The following is an 18,671-nucleotide window of genomic DNA, read 5'->3' as shown; positions in this document are numbered from 1 at the left end:
AAAGGTTAGTATATAAAATGAGAATGCTCGGACTGGGAGAAAACGTCTTTATGTGGGTAAGTGGCTCAAAGATAGAAAACAGAGGGTGGTTATTAACGGTACACACTTAGATTGGGTTACTGTCACTAGTGGGGTACCTCAGGGGTCAGTATTGGGCCCTATTCTCTTCAATATATTTATTAATGATCTTGTAGAAGGCTTGCATTGTAAAGTATAAATTTTCGCAGATGACACTAAACTGTGTAAAGTAATTTACACTAATGAGGACAGTATACTACTACAGAGGGATCTGGATAGATTGGAGGCTTGGGCAGATAAGTGGCAGATGGGGTTTAACACTGATAAATGTAAAGTTATGCACATGGGAAGGAATAATGCAAGTCACCCGTACATACTAAATGGTAAAACACTCGGTAACACTGATATGGAAAAGGATCTAGGAATTTTAATAAACAGCAAACTAAGCTGCAAAAACCATTCAGGCAGCTGCTGCCAAGGCCAACAAGATAATGGGTTGCATCAGAAGGGGCATAGATGCCTGTGATAAGAACATAGTCCTACCACTTTACAAATCGCTAGTCAGACCACACATGGAGTACTGTGTACAGTTCTGGGCTCCTGTAAACAAGGCAGACATAGCAGAGCTGGAGAAGGTCCAGAGGAGGGCAACTAAAGTAATAACTGGAACGGGGCAACTACAGTACCCTGAAAGATTATCAAAATTAGGGTTATTTACTTTAGAAAAAAGACGACTGAGGGGAGATCTAATTAATATGTATAAGGCTACTTTCACACTAGCGTTCGGCTGTCCGCTTGTGAGCTCCGTTTGAAGGGGCTCACAAGCGGACCCGAACGCTTCCGTCCAGCACTAATGCATTCTGAGTGGACGCGAATCCGCTCAGAATGCATCAGTCTGGCAGCGTTCAGCCTCCGCTCCGCTCAGCAGGCGGACACCTGAACGCTGCTTGCAGCGTTCGGGTGTCCGCCTGGCCGTGCGGAGGCAAGCGGATCCGTCCAGACTTACAATGTAAGTCAATGGGGACGGATCCGTTTGAAGATGACACAATATGGCTCAATCTTCAAACGGATCCGTCCCCCATTGACTTTCAATGTAAAAGTCTGGACGGATCCATTCAGGCTAATTTCACACTTAGACATTTTTTGACAATATAATGTAGACGGATCCGTTCTGAACGGAGCCACCGTCTGCTTTATATGAGCGGATCCGTTCAGAACGGATCCGCTCTGAACGCTAGTGTGAAAGTAGCCCTTATATATCAGGGGTCTGTACAGAGATCTATCCCATCATCTATTTATCCCCAGGACTGTGACTGTGACGAGGGGACGTCCTCTGCGTCTAGAGGAAAGAAGGTTTGTACACAAACATAGAAGATGATTCTTTACGGTAAGAGCAGTGAGACTATGGAACTCTCTGCCTGAGGAGGTGGTGATGGTGAGTACAATAAAGGAATTCAAGAGGGGCCTGGATGTATTTCTGGAGTGTAATAATATTACAGGCTATAGCTACTAGAGAGGGGTCGTTGATCCAGGGAGTTATTCTGATTGCCTGATTGGAGTCGGGAAGGAATTTTTTATTCCCCTAAAGTGGGGAAAATTGGCTTTTTTTGCCTTCCTCTGGATCAACTTGCAGGATAACAGGCCGAACTGGATGGACAAATGTATTTTTTCGGCCTTATATACTATGTTACTATCTCCTAGCAACCATCAGTGAAAAGTGCATTGTATCCAGATGTCTTCCGTTTTTCACAGAAGCCTTATTCACTTTTATGGAGCCAGAGGGGCGCGAAAAACACACAATATAGAACATGCTACAATTTTTCCAGAATGGACAAATGATGCGGGAAAAAGACGCATCGCATCTGGATGGAAAACGTGTAAAAGAGGCCTTACTCTTCTCCATAAACCCATGTACTCCATATCTGTACATAGAGATAGCTCAGAGTCTTGTCTACAAATGCTCACAGTTTAGGGAATAAGATCAATAAACTTGAGTCTATAATGGCATCTGAGAATATAGATTTAGTGGCTGTTACTGAGACGTGGTTCAAAGGGAGTAATAACTGGGATATAACAATACCAGGGTTCTCTCTGGATAGGAAAGACAGGGAAGGCAAGAAAGGGGAGGGGTGGCCCTGTTTGTGAAAGATAGCATAAACTCTAATTTAATACAAGTTAGCGAGACCAATTTAGAGTCAGTTTGGGTTACCTTGCAGCATGATAATCATAAGGTAACTCGTGTAGGTGTGATATATAGACCACCTGGCCAAGTCAAAGTATTAGATGATCTACTAGTTGAGTAAATAGCTAAAATGACATTGAAAGGGGAAGTTATCATTATGGGAGACTTTAACCTTCCTGATGTATACTGGAAAACCAAAATAGCTAGTTCTGCCAGGAGTACAGATATTCTAAATTCCCTACTGGGATTATCTCTAAAGCAAGTAGTTGAGGAGCCAACCCGGAAGGAAGCCATTTTAGATTTAGTATTCACAAATGGGAATTGGATATTACTGTAGGGGAAAGCTTGGAATCTAGTGATCACCAGTCAGTGCGGTTTACTATAAGTACAGTGACTGAGTCACACCACACAAAAACTAAAGTTTTAGATTTGAGAAAAACTGACTTTTCTAAAATTAGATTAGAGGTATACGAGTCCCTATCAGATTGTAACTACATAAAAGTGGCACTATTGAAGGCAACAGGTAATTGCATTAGGCTTGTCAGTAAAAGCAAAAAAAGGAAGAGACCACTATGGTACTCAGCAGAAGTGGCCAAAATCATTAAAGACAAAAAGATAGCATTTACGGTAGTAATTATAAAAAAAAAAAAGGAGGATGACAGGGAAATTTATAAGATTAGGTAGAGAGAGGCCAAGCAAGGTTTAAGAGCTTCTAAAGCACAGGCAGAAGAGAAATTAGCTCAGTCAGAAAAAAGAGGCAATAAGACATTCTTCAGATACATAAATGAAAAAAGGAAACTAAAACAAGGAATTACAAAATTAAAAACAAAAGAAGGAAGGTATATGGAAGAAGATAAAGAACTAGCTGACTGCCTCAATTAATACTTCTGTTCAGTTTTTATAAAGAAAAATAAAGGAAAAGGACCTCAGTTAGGAAGGAAGACTAACGAATCTTTTGATGCATGTGTCTTTACAGAGGAAGAGTTTCTAAGTCAGCTGTCTAAAATTAATACAAATAAGTCACAGGGGCCTGATGGGATACACCCAAAGCTATTAAAAGAGCTCAGCGGTGAACTAGCAAAACCATTAACAGATTTATTTAACCAATCACTGGTAACAGAAGTCGTCCCAAAAGATTGGAAATTAGCAAATGTTGTGCCTATTCACAAGAAAGGTAGTAGGGAGGAATCGGGCAACTATAGGCCAGTAAGCCTGACATCAATAGTGGGGAAATTAATGGAAACCATACTTAAGGAGAGGATTGTGGAACATCTAAAATCCCATGGATTGAAAGATGAAAAACAGCATGGGTTTACTTCAGGGAGATCATGTAGAACTAATCTTATTGATTTTTTTGATTGGGTGACTAAAATAATAGATTGCGGAGGTGCAGTAGACATTGCTTATCTAGACTTTAGTAAGGCTTTTGATACTGTCCCACATAGAAGGCTTATCAATAAATTGCAGTCTTTGTGCTTGGACTCCCATATTGTTGAATGGATTAGGCTGAGGGACAGACAACAGAGGGTTGTAGTCAATGGAGTATATTCAGACCATGCTCTTGTTACCAGTGGGGTACCTCAGGGATCTGTTCTGGGACCTATATTGTTTAATATCTTTATCAGCGAAATTGCAGAAGGCCTGGATGGTAAGGTGTGTCTTTTTGCTGATGACACAAAGATTTGTAAAAGGTTTGATGTTCCTGGAGGGATACACCAAATGGAAAAGGATTTAGGAAAACTAGAGGAATGGTCAAAAATCTGGCAACTAAAATGTAATGTTGATAAGTGCAAGATAATGCACCTGGGACGTAAAAACCCAAGAGCAGAATAAATCAGTGATACAGTCCTAACCTCAGTATCTGAGGAATGGGATTTAGGGATCATTATTTCAGAAGACTTAAAGGTAGGCAGACACTGTCATAGAGCAGCAGGAAATGCTAGCAGAATGCTTGGGTGTATAGGGAGAGGCATTACCAGTAGAAAGAGGGAGGTGCTCATGCCGCTCTACAGAGCACTAGTGAGACCTCATTTGGAGTATTGTGCTCAGTACTGGAGACCATATCTCCAGAAGGATATTGATACTTCTGTTGTGGTAAAAATATTAATAGTTGTAATCAGCTCGCATCATAGTTAGTGTAAGGAAAAGGCAAGTCCATCCTCCATCAGCTACAGCCAGAGAACCACACAAATGCTACCATCTTGATTCAGTTCTGAGCAACTTCCTCCCTCCTCCTTGCCCAGTATCCGTCTTTTATTGACTAAAACAAAAGGTGTAAAAGGGGCTGGCCCAAGACAAGGATACAGTGAGTGATGACATATCAAAGGATAGGGAGGGGCAGCCAATGTGGCTGTGCAGACACACCCCATACAAACACATGTATACAATATTCTACCATTACCACTGAGAGACATGATGACAATCTATAAAACACACACACATCCTAAGATAAAATGTCCGCATAATAAAATTTCCACAACACTTCGGAGAGAGTTCAGAGAAGAGCTACTAAACTGGTACATGGATTGCAGGATAAAACTTACCAGGAAAGATTAAAGGACCTTAACATATATAGCTTGGAAGAAAGACGAGACACAGGGGATATGATAGAAACTTTTAAATACATAAAGGGAATCAACAAGGTAAAAGAGGAGAGAATATTTAAAAGAAGAAAAACTGCTACAAGAGGACATAGTTTTAAATTAGAGGGGCAAAGGTTTAAAAGTAATAACAGGAAGTATTACTTTACTGAGAGAGTAGTGGATGCATGGGATAGCCTTCCTGCAGAAGTGGTAGCTGCAAATACAGTGAAGGAGTTTAAGCATGCATGGGATAGGCATAAGGCCATCCTTCATATAAGATAGGGCCAGGGGCTATCCATAGGATTCAGTATATTGGGCAGACTAGATGGGCCAAATGGTTCTTATCTGCCGACACAAGGAGAAGGTGATAGAGATACTGGCTGGCGATAGTCTCATACAGTTTTATGTGTACTACCTTATTTTATAGAAGACAGCTGGACCAGTGTACAGAACATGTTCTATTACCTTTTGTTTCACCCCTATTTCCTCATACAATGTCTGATTTTGTCTGTACATGTACCTCTGCGGAATATGTTGGCACTATATAAATGGGGTCATTTATCAAACTGGTGTAAAGTAGAACTGGCTTAGTTGTCTATAGCAACCAATTAGATTTCACCTTTCATTTTCCAAAGGAGCTGTCCAAAATGAAAGGTGGAATCTGATTGGTTGCTATGGGCAACTAAGCCAATTCTACTTTACACCAGTTTGATAAAGGACCCACTATATCTGGAGAGCGGGCAGGTCCTCATTAAAATTTATTCTTAGGAGGTTGTGAGCTGAGATTTTGGAGGGCAACTGAGGTGTTCAGTACAACGTATGCACATGAGGGGTTATACAAGACCATAAAATGCTCCCCCATATGCCCGGGCCCCTCAAAGCCGCAGCTGCTTCTCCACATGCGCAGTGTCGGGGGAATAGCAGCCAATGGCAAGTGGTGACGGGGACGACCCTCCCTAGCATCGCGGGTGACCCTAGGGAGGCTTGTCCCCATCTGCCATTGGCTGCTCCCCCCTGACACCAGATGTTTTCATCCGCGCATGGGGACAAGCTGCAGCGGCGGTGCGGGGACCAGGAGCGGCGCAGGGAGCCGGGTAACTAGATTCAGTGTGAGGGGCCTGGGCATATGGGGGAGCATTTTATGGTCTTGGATAACCCCTTTAAAGGTTCATACACACAGACGTGGGCCGCATTCTATGCACTGTAGACCAAAAATTGTGGGGCCCCAATGCACTGGGACGTCCGTGATCTGTCCACACCACAAAATTTTTTACAAGTTCTATTTTTTTCGGAATGGAGAGAGAGCCCACGGAAGCACTCTGTACTGATTCCATGCCTCCGTTCCGCACCGGATCTTCCGTAATGTGGTGCACAAACAGCCGTTGCCCGTATATTGCGGACCTGCTGTTTATGGGCCATAATACAAGCCCTAACACTGGGTTCACACCTGAGCGTTTTACAGCGCGTTCAAACGCGCTGTAAAACGCTCAACACATGAAAACCAATGCTTCCCTATGGCCCTGGTTCACACGTGAGCTTCTTTGGGGCGTTTTGTCGCGCGTTCCCGTACATAGACTTTCGGGAACGCGCGACAATGGGCGTTCGCTTGTCTCTGTATGCGCGATTGTAAACGCCGGTACAATCGCACATACAGAGCGCTCCTTTCAGAACGCTCAGGTGTGAACCCAGGGTAAGGGAGCTGTCTAGGATTAGAAAAACATGGCTTCTTTCTTTCAAAAACAGCACCACACCCGTTCACAGGTGGTGCATGGTACTGCAGCTTTTCTCCACAGAAATGAATAAAGCAAGCTGCAATACCCCTGACAACCCATGGACGGGTGTAGCACTATTTTGTGGAAGGAAGGAGACATGATTTTTTTTTTACTCTTCTTCATATCAACCAATCACATTGCAGGTTTAGTTTTTCCAGTGTGGTCTAGGACAGTGTTTCCCAACCAGTGTGCCTCCAGCTGTTGCAAAACTACAACTTCCAGCATGCCTGGACAGCCTTTGGCTGTGCAGGCATGCTGGGAATTGTAGTTTAGCAACAGCTGGAGGCGTACTGGTTGGGAAACACTGGTCTAGGAAATGAAAGCTGCACTGTGACTGGAGGTCATTGGTTTTGATAAATGAGGCCCATGGATTTCAGTTCATCCAGTAGACAGCAGTGCAAGGCTTTGGACAACACAAAGTGGGTAGAAAAGCCGTAGAAAAGTCACAAATGTTGTCGCAAGTGATGGTTTGGAACTTTTCCCTCACCCCCATCTCCTAATAGCAGGGCCCTCGTACCTCTTGTATTGTTGACCTGTTAGTTATGACTCTTGGTACATGAATCATCTGATTGTACAGCGCTGCGGAATATGTTGGCGCTATATAAATTAAGCTATTGTTTTTAATTACCCCAAAAATGTTCATTGAATCATTTAAAAAATGTTATCTGCCTTTCAACGTGCACTGAGGAGCCTTGTAGAAAAATCTACTTCAGAACAGAGATATCATACGTTTCGATTTTACAATGCAATTTTTTGACCTGATAGATTTACTTTTTGCTACAAATTCTAACAAAACAGTACAACCCAAGAAATATGAAAGTATCCTGGTGAAGATACAGGTTCAGGAAAGTCTGCATTTTAGCAAAATACGTCATGTTCTTTCTGCACCGTTTTGCTGAGACCTGTGTAATGCGGCTACTGCTTCAGTAGATGGCAGCACTGTGCAGCCTGCGTTCACTCTTTTCTATCGCCCTTGACGTTCCTGCTACCATGACAACCCAGTGACCTTTCGGCTGGGCAGGGTTAAAATTTACGCATGCGCGCTAAGTCTTTAGCGTCATAAACCACCTCGGCTTTGCCACGCATGCGCGCGGAGAACATGAGGTGGGGGAGTGAGCATGCGCGTTTCGGTGGCGTTAAGACGAATTTGTTTTTATTCTTATAAAAATCTCTGCGTGGGCTACTGTCGTTTCCAGAAGTGTCTCCGTTAGCTCGGCACCATGGCGATACGGACAGTTTTAGGGCTTTGCTTAGTTACCATGGTGATACTCCGACACCGCCCATTCAGGTCCTTGGTGATCGTACGGGTAACGCCTCCCCTTCTCCCGCCCGTTTCCATGGCGATCAAATCGACACCGCCCACTCGCAATCTCCCGGTCTGTCTCCGCCAGAGGGCGCTCGTTCCCCGGACAAGCGACGGCGCCATTCCGGTGAGCGAGATACCGCCAGATGGCGGCTTAGGATTGCTGCTCCCTGCCAGGCGCGGCCCGGGGGTTATTCCTATTATTATTATTATTTTATATTTACCTGACCCCCCCGCACCCCCCGCCTACAGCGGGCAATATAATATATCCATACGACTATCTATAGTAGCGCTCTCCGTCAGGCTGGGGCCTGGGCTGCTGGGGTATTAACCCCCTCCCGCCGGATCCTTTGTGCCCCTCACCCGAGGACTAGGTGTATCGGGAACCGTTCCCTGACCCCCCGGGCGGGAGGACCGGGTAGACAGGAGGAAGGAGAAGACCCGGAATGTCCATAGGAGGTGAGCCGGGTGTAGAATAAGATGGAGGCCGGAGCGCGGGAACTGGGGGAGGAGGCGACTGGGGCTTCCCGCCACCCGGTCATACCGGGACCCCCCTCCCCTTCTTACGGGCCTGTGCCCATGGCGGACGGGGGAGGTGCCTGCATGGTATTATGTGTGCTGGGGAAGACGTGACCAGCTCCTGCCATTAGATTGCTAGCTCTTGTGGCTCAGCTGTGAAGTCTGCAGCTGTCTTGGCAGTCACTAGTGTTACCCTGTGGTAGAGTGTCAGCTCTGTGGCTCAGTGACAAGTGTGGAGCTTCCCAAAGTCTAGTAAAGTCCTGCACATGTCATACTTTTTGTTGAAAATATAAAGTAGTCCAATATATTAGTTATGGGATGTCAGTGGTGCCAGTGAGCCCGCCATTGGGTTGGTACTGTTCTGCCAATGCGCCTACGGTGGTTGTGTGCCAGGGTAAAAGTGCCTATGGTTGTGTGCCAGGGTAAAAGTGCCTATGGTTGTGTGCCAGGGTAAAGGTGCCTATGGTGGTTGTGTGCCAGGGTAAAGGTGCCTATGGTGGTTGTGTGCCAGGGTAAAGGTGCCTATGGTGGTTGTGTGCCAGGGTAAAGGTGCCTATGGTGGTTGTGTGCCAGGGTAAAGGTGCCTATGGTGGTTGTGTGCCAGGGTAAAGGTGCCTATGGTGGTTGTGTGCCAGGGTAAAGGTGCCTATGGTGGTTGTGTGCCAGGGTAAAGGTGCCTATGGTGGTTGTGTGCCAGGGTAAAGGTGCCTATGGTGGTTGTGTGCCAGGGTAAAGGTGCCTATGGTGGTTGTGTGCCAGGGTAAACTATTGTTCCACAGTTGCCCTCTTGTTAGCTGCCAGTCACGTTAGCCTGGTAGACGTGTCCGGTACATGTTAATATTACGTGATAACGTGTCCTTCCCCGTGTACATCATCAGGTGCCTTGTATGAACCTGCTGTATGACTGGCCCCCTAGATCCGCCATATGTGATCGGGTGGTTTCCCAGATGATGCCAGTTCATCAGACGGGTGATGTGGTCAGTGGGGTGATCACCGTCATATAGTCAATAGTGATGTAGATCAGAGATGCCCTCCATCTGTTGCAAAACTACAACTCCCAGCATGCCTGGACAGCCTACAGCTATTAGGGCATTCTGTGGGAGTTGTAGTTTTGCAACAGCTGGAGGGCCGCAGGTTAAGCATGCCTGTCTTAGATCACTACTGACTATATAACTAGTTAGATGGGGATCACCCCACTGACCACATGACACATCTGATGACCTGACACCCCTTCAATCATTACTGACTGTGTGAATAGTTAGATTGTTGTCACCCTTACAGTCTTCGTCAATACTGACTATATGGCTATCAGATGGGGGTCACCCCTACTTAGCACATCAGATGAGTGATCCCCTCAGTCAGTATTGACTATATAGTTAGACGGTTGTCGTCCCCAGTGACCACATCACCCATCGGATGACTGGCCCCTGCCATCAGTACTCCAGCTCTCCTATGACTGATGTAGCAACTAGTTGTGGCCAACTGACCCCCCGATAGATATACGTGGATCAGTGGTTAGCTGACTGGTGCCTCACTGTTTATATTAGTAGCTAAGTGGTAAGAGGTCTGATGCCCCACTATTTATCGGCGGCTCAGTGGTAAGCTGACTGGTGCCTCACTATTTATATTGTTGACTCAGTGGTAAGAGGTCTGATGCCCCTCCATTGATACCCGTGGTTAGAACTGTTGACTTACAGCTTTTGGGTCCTGTCTTTGAATCCAGCCAAGGACAACATCTGCAAGAATTAATCTAATCTGTCCTGTGTCTGGGGGTTTCTCTGGATGCTCCCCATTACCTCCCTCACGGGACTGATGTGAGCCATGACCATCTCTGTACAGTGCTATGTAAATGCATAAAATAAGTCAATTTTTAGGTCCGTTGTCACTAGGGTTACATGCCCCGGTGATGGCTGTGCCCCTTCTGCCTTTGTCACCATTGTGAGCGCTGAGTGTATTAGACCTCCATCTAAAGTATGGTGGTCACTGACCCATCTGCCCCTCCAGCGATCATCACTAGACATGGGCTGGAACGGTCACATGACCTAAGAGCCACCGTGAACTGTATCTGCCACGTTGTGGGCACCTGCTGCTGTTGATCATTGCAATTATTGAGCAGCTTGTGTCAATGGGAAACCTCTATGGAGGTACATGGAGGACTTTGATGTTGCATAATGCCATATGGGTTGTGTGCCAGCTTTGCACACATGCAGAGCGTTGGGCATACCATGTATATGTACACTTTATGTTTGGATATTTGTTGGCTCCCAGAGGAGGAGTTATGGAAGAAAGGCGCTGTTTCCAATCCTGGAAAACCCCAAATAACTCGAAAGCTGCCAGAGGCAAACGCTAATGCAGAAATGGCCAACCTGAGGCTCTCCAGCTGTTGCAAATCTACAACTCCCAGCATGCCCAGGCTACCTACATCTATCAGCCTACAGCAGGGCATGGTGGGAGTTGTAGTTTTACAACGGCTGGGAAGCCTCAGGTTGGCCATGTCTGCTCTAATGCCATAGCTGTGATGTGTACCTTACAGAAGGTGTTGTCGGATCATACGTGTGGGCAGAGGAAGCTTCAGATTTGAGCCTCAGACTGCACTAATGCCCAAATAACAAACCACCAAGAACCCCTGTGAGATGTCTGGAAGCTTGAGTTACTGCCCAGTGTACCATCTGCAATGACCTGTTGGCATGTCTTAGTCAAAGGGCTGGAATATTTAAAGAGCCCGCGGGCAGGTGTAATGACTGGGCAGAATTACTAGAGGGGTTAAAAGTAAATATCTAGAAAAGTTGAAGCGGTGGTCAGTCTCGGCTGTGGTGGATCCTCTGTCGGTGGAGCTATCACTCATGCTTTCTCATGTCTGGGAAATGTCCAATACTGTGTAAAAGTTTTAGGCAGGTGTGCGTAAAACGCTGCAAAGTAAGAACGATTTCAAAAATGGTGTTAATAGTTTATTATTATTTTTTTATTAACAAAATGCAAAGTGTGTCAAAGAGAAATAGAAATCCAGTCAGTATTTGATGTGCTCACCCTGGGCAGGGAGGTTGCTCCAAACATCTTGAAGAACTAACCATAGATCTTCTTCTGTGGAGGTAGGCTTGCTCAAATCCTTCTGTCTCTTCATGTCATCCCAGACAGACTCGATGTTGAGATCAGGGCTCTGTGGAGTGCAGACACTTCTTAGGGCTCTTTCACACTTGCGTTGTTCTGTTCCGGCATAGAGTTCCGCCGTCGGGGCTCTATGCCGGAAGAATCCTGATCAGGATTATCCCCATGCATTCTGAATAGAGAGAAATCCGTTCAGGATGTCTTCAGTTCAGGACTGGAACGTTTTTTGGCCGGAGAAAATACCACAGCATGCTGCGTTTTTTGCTCCGGCCAAAAATCCTGAAGACTTGCCGCAAGGCCGGATCCGGAATTAATGCCCATTGAAAGGCATTAATCCGGATCCGGCCTTAAGCTAAACGTCGTTTCGGCGCATTGCCGGATCCGACGTTTAGCTTTTTCTGAATGGTTACCATGGCTGCCGGGACGCTAAAGTCCTGTTTGCCGTAGTAAAGTGTGCTGGGGAGCGGGGGACCAGTATACTTACCGTCCATGCGGCTCCCGGGGCGCTTCAGAGTGACGTCAGGGCGCCCCACGTGCATGGATGACGTGATCGCATGGATCACGTCATCCTTGCGCATAGGGCGCTCTGACATTATTCTGGAGCGCCCAGGGAGCCGCACGGACGGTAAGTATACTGCTCCCCACTACTACTATGGCAAACAGGACTTTAATAGCGTCCTGGCTGCCATAGTAACACTGAACGCATTTTGAAGACTGATCCGTCTTCAAATGCTTTCAGTTCACTTGCAGTGTTACGGATCCGGCGGGCACCTCCGGCAAATGGAGTACACGACGGATCCGGACAACGCAAGTGTGAAAGAGCCCTTAATGACTCTCTTGGGGTCGTTGTCCTGCTGCAGAATAAATTTAAACTATGAAAACATTTATTTTTTAAAGCTTTCTTACTTAGCAGCATTTTTCCATACCGGCCTTAAACTTTTGCACAGTACTGTACAATGGATTGCCTGATTGAGAGGTGATCGGCGCTTCTTTTTATTTTCATTTTCACAGGGCAGGTTCTACGTTCAATCCCCTCCTCATGTAAGGACATTGGTTTTGTCGGCTGCTCACCCCCTTTTTACATGGGGAGATCTGATGGTTAAAACTGTACGGTCACTTAAAAGATGCAATCTGTCACAAACCGCTCTTTTTCCCGGGGTTTGCTTCACACATTTATGCATGTCATTCGAGGCGTATTTTCAGCCCATATAATGGGCAATCCCACAGGACATGGTCTTTGCTTCTTGTGTTTTTTTTTTTGTACTTATTGAATGGGTCTGTATTCAATCCTCCTCAAAAAATTGCAGACCGGATGCAGGAAAAAAATGATCATTTGAATAGACCCTTACTCGTATGTGTCACAGCTCGACTGTGGCTTTGACTGACCTGAACTATTATGGCTCAGGCCAGTTAAACCCACGGTCATGGCACACGAGTGTACGTCTGGAAGACATTCGTTAGAACAGCACTTGCAGCCCTTTTTACATGGGCCGAGGATCAGGGTAATTATTGGCACTGTGCTTTCGTTCAAACACCTGTTCCTGATCATTGCCTGATGTAAATGTGCCGCTCATCACACAAGAAATGAGAATCCTCGTTTCTGGCAGCACATTGTCCTCTATAAACAGGGATGTGCTGCCGACAAGCAATAAATCTGTATGGGGGTGGAGATCACTTGTCCCCATACAGAGGAGATGATTACTGCATGTATATGCAGCTCTCACCTATGCTCAATTGACTGTGCATCGACAAATGTGAATAGTCCTTTAGGGCTCATGCACCTGGCCGTGCCCAACAGCGGGTCCACACAGCGGGCACTGGCTCTGTGCACCCTGCGTTACGGATGCATACCCATTCTCTTCAGTGAGTCCGCAATCTAGAAGGTCCGGTGCCCAACGGAGGCATAGAAGCACTACAGAGAGATTCTGTGGGGTTTCTCTCAGTGCCTCTGCACCGCAAAAAAGTAGTGCATGCGCTACTATTGTGCGCTGCGGACAAGTTGAATGGATCTGGATCAGTCTGCAGAATCCTCACTGATGTTGCCTGTGCATTGGGGACCGCAAATTGCTGTCCTCAATCCACGGAATGGCTGAGCAACAGCCGTGTGCATGGGGCCTTAGAATTGTATGTGTGGAACCATCTAATTGTTATAAATGGTCAACCTCCACTTGACAAATTATAGTCCTAGGTAGGAAAACAAAGACTTGCTAAAGGGGTTATCTGTAATAATTCGGAATCCTGCACAAAACCCCTGAGCGGTCTAAAATAAACTCCTACTTAAAGGGGTTCTCCCGTGAATAATGTAAAAAATAAAAATCGGACATCATATAGTACAAAGCTAACAAAGCTAGAACCAGCCCTGTACCGCACATGGATCCAGAGATCTCCCCGTTCATTGCTCTGCTAGATTTATATCAAGCTGGCAGCTCAGGGGGCGTGTACTTTCAGCGGCAACTCTCTCCCTATCACCGCGCAGGGGGCAGGTGAAAGATGGAACTGAGCATGTGCGGCCTTCTCAGTGAGCAGGACAAAGAAATAAGGAAATTGGTGGCGCTATACAGATATATTTTATTGAATAACTCAGTGGCTATACAAAATGTTTAATTACAGGCAATTACAAAAGTATTCAGATCCGACTGTTGGTTTGAACATTGTAGAATGTTTTTTGTAGGACAACCCCTTTAGCTCATTCTCTCTGTGCACTGCTGCCTGCCGGTATATGGCTGGCACCACTTCACCACGGTGCTTGTCACGATGCTTGTCAGTGACGGGCAGGTGTATAGCTCTTGATTGACTGCTACAGCCGTTCACTGCCCCAGTAATATACTGACATCTCACCACTGTTTGTAAGCAACCATCAGCAGGAGAGCAGGACCAATGGCGCTGGAGAGAGATGTTAGAACAGTGTGTGTGTGTTAGGGCTGCAGCTAACGATTATTTGAATAATCGATTAGTTGCCGATTAATTTCTACGATTAATCGATTAATCGGGAAAAACGACAATTACAAAACAGAGAGGTTTATATGATCTTACTTGAAAAATTATGTTCAAAGGCCATATTAAAACAAATTGTGGACGACACTATTATGGGGGATCTGTGGACGACACTATTATGGGGGATCTGTGGACGACACTATTATGGGGGATCTGTGGACGACACTATTATGGGGGATCTGTGGACGACACTATTATGGGGGATCTGTGGACGACACTATTATGGGGGATCTGTGGACGACACTATTATGGGGGATCTGTGGACGACACTATTATGGGGATCTGTGGACCGGCACATATTGGGGGATCTGTGGACGACACTATTATGGGGGATCTGTGGACGACACTATTATGGGGGATCTGTGGACGACACTATTATGGGGGATCTGTGGACGACACTATTATGGGGGATCTGTGGACGACACTATTATGGGGGATCTGTGGACGACACTATTATGGGGGATCTGTGGACGACACTATTATGGGGGATCTGTGGACGACACTATTATGGGGGATCTGTGGACGACACTATTATGGGGGATCTGTGGACGACACTATTATGGGGGATCTGTGGACGACACTATTATGGGGGATCTGTGGACGACACTATTATGGGGGATCTGTGGACGACACTATTATGGGGGATCTGTGGACGACACTATTATGGGGGATCTGTGGACGACACTATTATGGGGGATCTGTGGACGGCGCAGTTATGGAGAGGGGGATCTGTGGGTGGCGCAGTTATGGAGAGGGGGATCTGTGCACTGTTATGGGCATAACAGTGCACAGATCCCCCTTCCCATAGCAGTGCCATACACAGACCCCCCCCCCTCCTCCCCATAGCAGTGCTATACACAGACCCCCCTCCCCATAGCAGTGCCATAGACAGATCCTCCCCCCTCCCCATAACAGCCCCGGCCCCGATGCTTGCATCTTTATTTTACCTTTTTACAATGACTCTCCTATAACAGCCAGGCAGAGCGGACGGCGGCGTAACGTCACTCAATCACGTGACGCACCTGCTCCGCCCACTTCATGAATGAAGGAGGCGGAGCAGGCGTGTCACGCGAGTGAGTGACGTTACGCCGCCGTCCGCTCTGCCTGGCTGTTACAGGAGCGTCATTGTAAAAAGGTAAAATAAAGATGCAGCGCCCGCCCGCATAGCAACGAATCGGCGATTATTCGATAACTGGATTCGTCGACAACGAATCCAGTTATCGAATATAATCGATTACATCGATTAATCGTTGCAGCCCTAGTGTGTGTATATATGGGTGCTAGGTCCAGGGATGTAGCTGCTTACCCCAAATGAACAATGTCGAAAAAAGGACAGCACTCCAAGTAAAAAAGCAATGGTGTTTAATCACCCATGTGGATGGCAACGTTTCAGCTCAAACAATCGCTTGAAAAAGGCTCTTGTTTGAGCTGAAATGTTGCCATCCACATGGGTGATTAAACACCATTGCTTTTTTTACTTGGAGTGCTATCCTTTTTTCTATATATATATATATATATATATATATTATTATATTATTATTTTTTTTTTTTTGAGAAAAATAGGACTGCACTCCAAATAAAAGTGAAAAATAAGTGAAACTTTATTCACCCATGGTATGGCAACTTTGCGACGTTTCAGCTCACAAGAGCCTTCTTCCAGCATAGAAACAGTGACAATGACGACATATAAAGGCATGTCTAAAGTGATTAACCAATCGTATTGTGATTACAATCATGAGTAAATTAAAAACATATGATACATATAAACAAAGTGACATGTGCTTAAGAGATCCGCATCACAAGAACCTTATCGTTGCGTGTTAATCACATAAATGAATAATACAATGTGTACAATAAAGTGAGTAAGTATATCAGATGGAGATCGTAGAAATCGCACCTCTCGCAAGGATAAGGTTCTTGTGATCAGGGCTGTGGAGTCGGAGTCGGAGTCGGAGTCAATTTTGGGTACCTGGAGTCGGAGTCGGCAAAAAATGAACCGACTCCGACTCCTACTAAATTTAAATTGGAATAAAAAAATAAAAAAGCAAGTTTAAATGTCCGAATTCATAAACAGTTATAATTAATGACTTCTCTACTGTAAGAATAAAGGTCAATGCATGCAGTGCCTCACGTAACCGCAAAACAAACGCGTTCAGTGATGTGAAGAAGCATGCTTTTCATATGCTTCACTATATGGTACGCAATGCACAATTAGGAGTGGCAATACATATACTTTCCATTGTGTTGTGTTCTGATGTTACAGGGAACACAATGCCCATGGTTTACCTAGCCTCTCACTGATAAGGGATTAAGTAAATATGTGTTTTGCAGGACTAGAGACACTTGTATAAGTGAAGGGAATGGAGGGTCAATAGTTCAAGACTGAAGCTGTAAACCATGGATGTCAAACTCATGGCCCTCCAGATGTTGCAAAACTACAACTCCTATCATTCCCTGATAGCTGTAGTATGCCCAGGCATGATGGGAGTTGTAGTTTTGCAACAGCTGGAGGGCCACGAGTTTGACATCCCTGCTGTAAACCATTGGAAAAACTGCTGTCATTCAGCTAAGGCTATAAAACGTGTAAACTCAGAATGTTATCTTAAACTTTAAACATGACTATGGGATTCTTCTAGGGAAATCATGTTTTAAAATAAATGTCCCTTCTTGGATCCTCCCACTGCCCTGTCTTCAGCAGAAGATCAGCACACAGAGGAGAAGGCAGCAGCTTCTGCCCAACTACCTCTCTGTGCTAGAAGAGCTTAGAAGAACTTCTTTCTTTCCTTCAAGGAATGTATAAAATACATTTGCATATTAAATACAGAGGAGTCGGAGTCGGGGAGTCGGAGTCGGAAGTACAAAAAACTGAGGAGTCGGAGTCGGAGCATTTATCTACCGACTCCACAGCCCTGCTTGTGATGCGGATCTCTTAAGCACATGTCACTTTACGCACATGCACTTTGTATATATGTATCATATGTTTTTAATTTACTCATGATTGTAATCACAATACGATTTTTCGTGGTGCTCCCGCTGGATTTTCTTCTATATATATATATATATATATATATATATATATATATTAGGGGTGCACCGAAATGAAAATTCTGGTCCGAAACCGAAAATTCAGGATGCCCTTGACTGAAAACCGAAACTGCCTTTTTGCCCAAATACTTTTAAAATACTTTTTTTTTTATGATTTTATTAATAGTTCTTTTTCATGAATTTAATAAATCATATTATAGGGCCCCTTCCCCAGCCTCTGATCTGCCCAGTATTAATCATTGGTGGCAGTGGCCACAGGGTCCCCCTCCTCCCCCCAATCATTGGTGGCAGTTTGCAGTTCCGATCGGAGCCCCAGCAGTGTAATGCTGGGGCTCCGATCGGTTACCATGGCAGCCAGGAGTCACGCTGCTGAAGTCCTGGCTGCCATGGTATGTTAGTGAGCAGAGAGCAACGCATTATACTCACGTGCGCTGTGGCCGCCGGTCGCTCCTTCTTCTCATAGGTCTGTGCGGCGCATTGCTAATGCTGTAAGCATTAGCTATCCGCCGCACAGACAGAAGGAGCGGCGACCGGCGGCCACAGCGCACGTGAGTATAATGTGCTGCTCTCTGCTCACTAACATACCATGGCAGCCAGGACTTCAGCAGCGTGACTCCTGGCTGCCATGGTAACCGATCGGAGCCCCAGCATTACACTGCTGGGGCTCCGATCGGAACTGCAAACTGCCACCAATGATGGGGGCGGGGAGGAGGGGGACCCTGTGGGATATGGCCGGCACATTCATTGGTAGCGCAGTGGCCACAGTCCCTCCCCTCCTCCTCCTACTGTGTCCTCATTGGTGTTCAGCGGCAGCCGCGCACAGTGGGGAGGGAGGGACTCCCTCCTCCTCCCTCCGCTGTGCCGGCCGGCTCAGGAGAACATGGTGCGCGCGACCATATTTTCTGCCGATATGTACCAATATCAGTGCACCCCTAATAAAAAAAAAAAAATATATATATATTTTAATATATAAATATATATTATTTTACCATTTAGGGGGTGATTTATCGAACGGGCTGAGGTGACCAATCAGAATCTATCTTTTTATTTTCCAAAGGAGCTCTGAATAATGAAAGGTGAAATCTGATTGGTCGCTACGGGCAACTGAGCCAGTTCTACTGTACACCAGTTTGCTAAATCTCCCCTGTATC

At 45.7% G+C, this 18,671-nt stretch overlaps 1 protein-coding gene across 1 annotated transcript in view; it reads left to right on the top strand.

Annotated features, from left to right (window-relative positions):
* Positions 1-7,965: 7,965 nt before the first annotated feature.
* Positions 7,966-18,671, top strand: part of STAG1 (stromal antigen 1) — a 147,485-nt gene continuing 136,779 nt past the window's right edge. Inside the window, exon 1 of the mRNA XM_044290071.1 lies at positions 7,966-8,316. The gene's annotated coding sequence lies outside the window, so the exon portion shown is untranslated. The remainder of the gene's footprint in view (positions 8,317-18,671) is intronic.

The sequence above is a fragment of the Bufo gargarizans genome, chromosome 4, assembly GCF_014858855.1.
Source record: "Bufo gargarizans isolate SCDJY-AF-19 chromosome 4, ASM1485885v1, whole genome shotgun sequence".
Classification (NCBI taxonomy): Eukaryota; Metazoa; Chordata; class Amphibia; order Anura; family Bufonidae; genus Bufo; species Bufo gargarizans.
The sequence above is the reverse complement of the archived record's forward strand: the minus strand, read 5'-3'. Positions and strand labels throughout refer to the sequence as shown.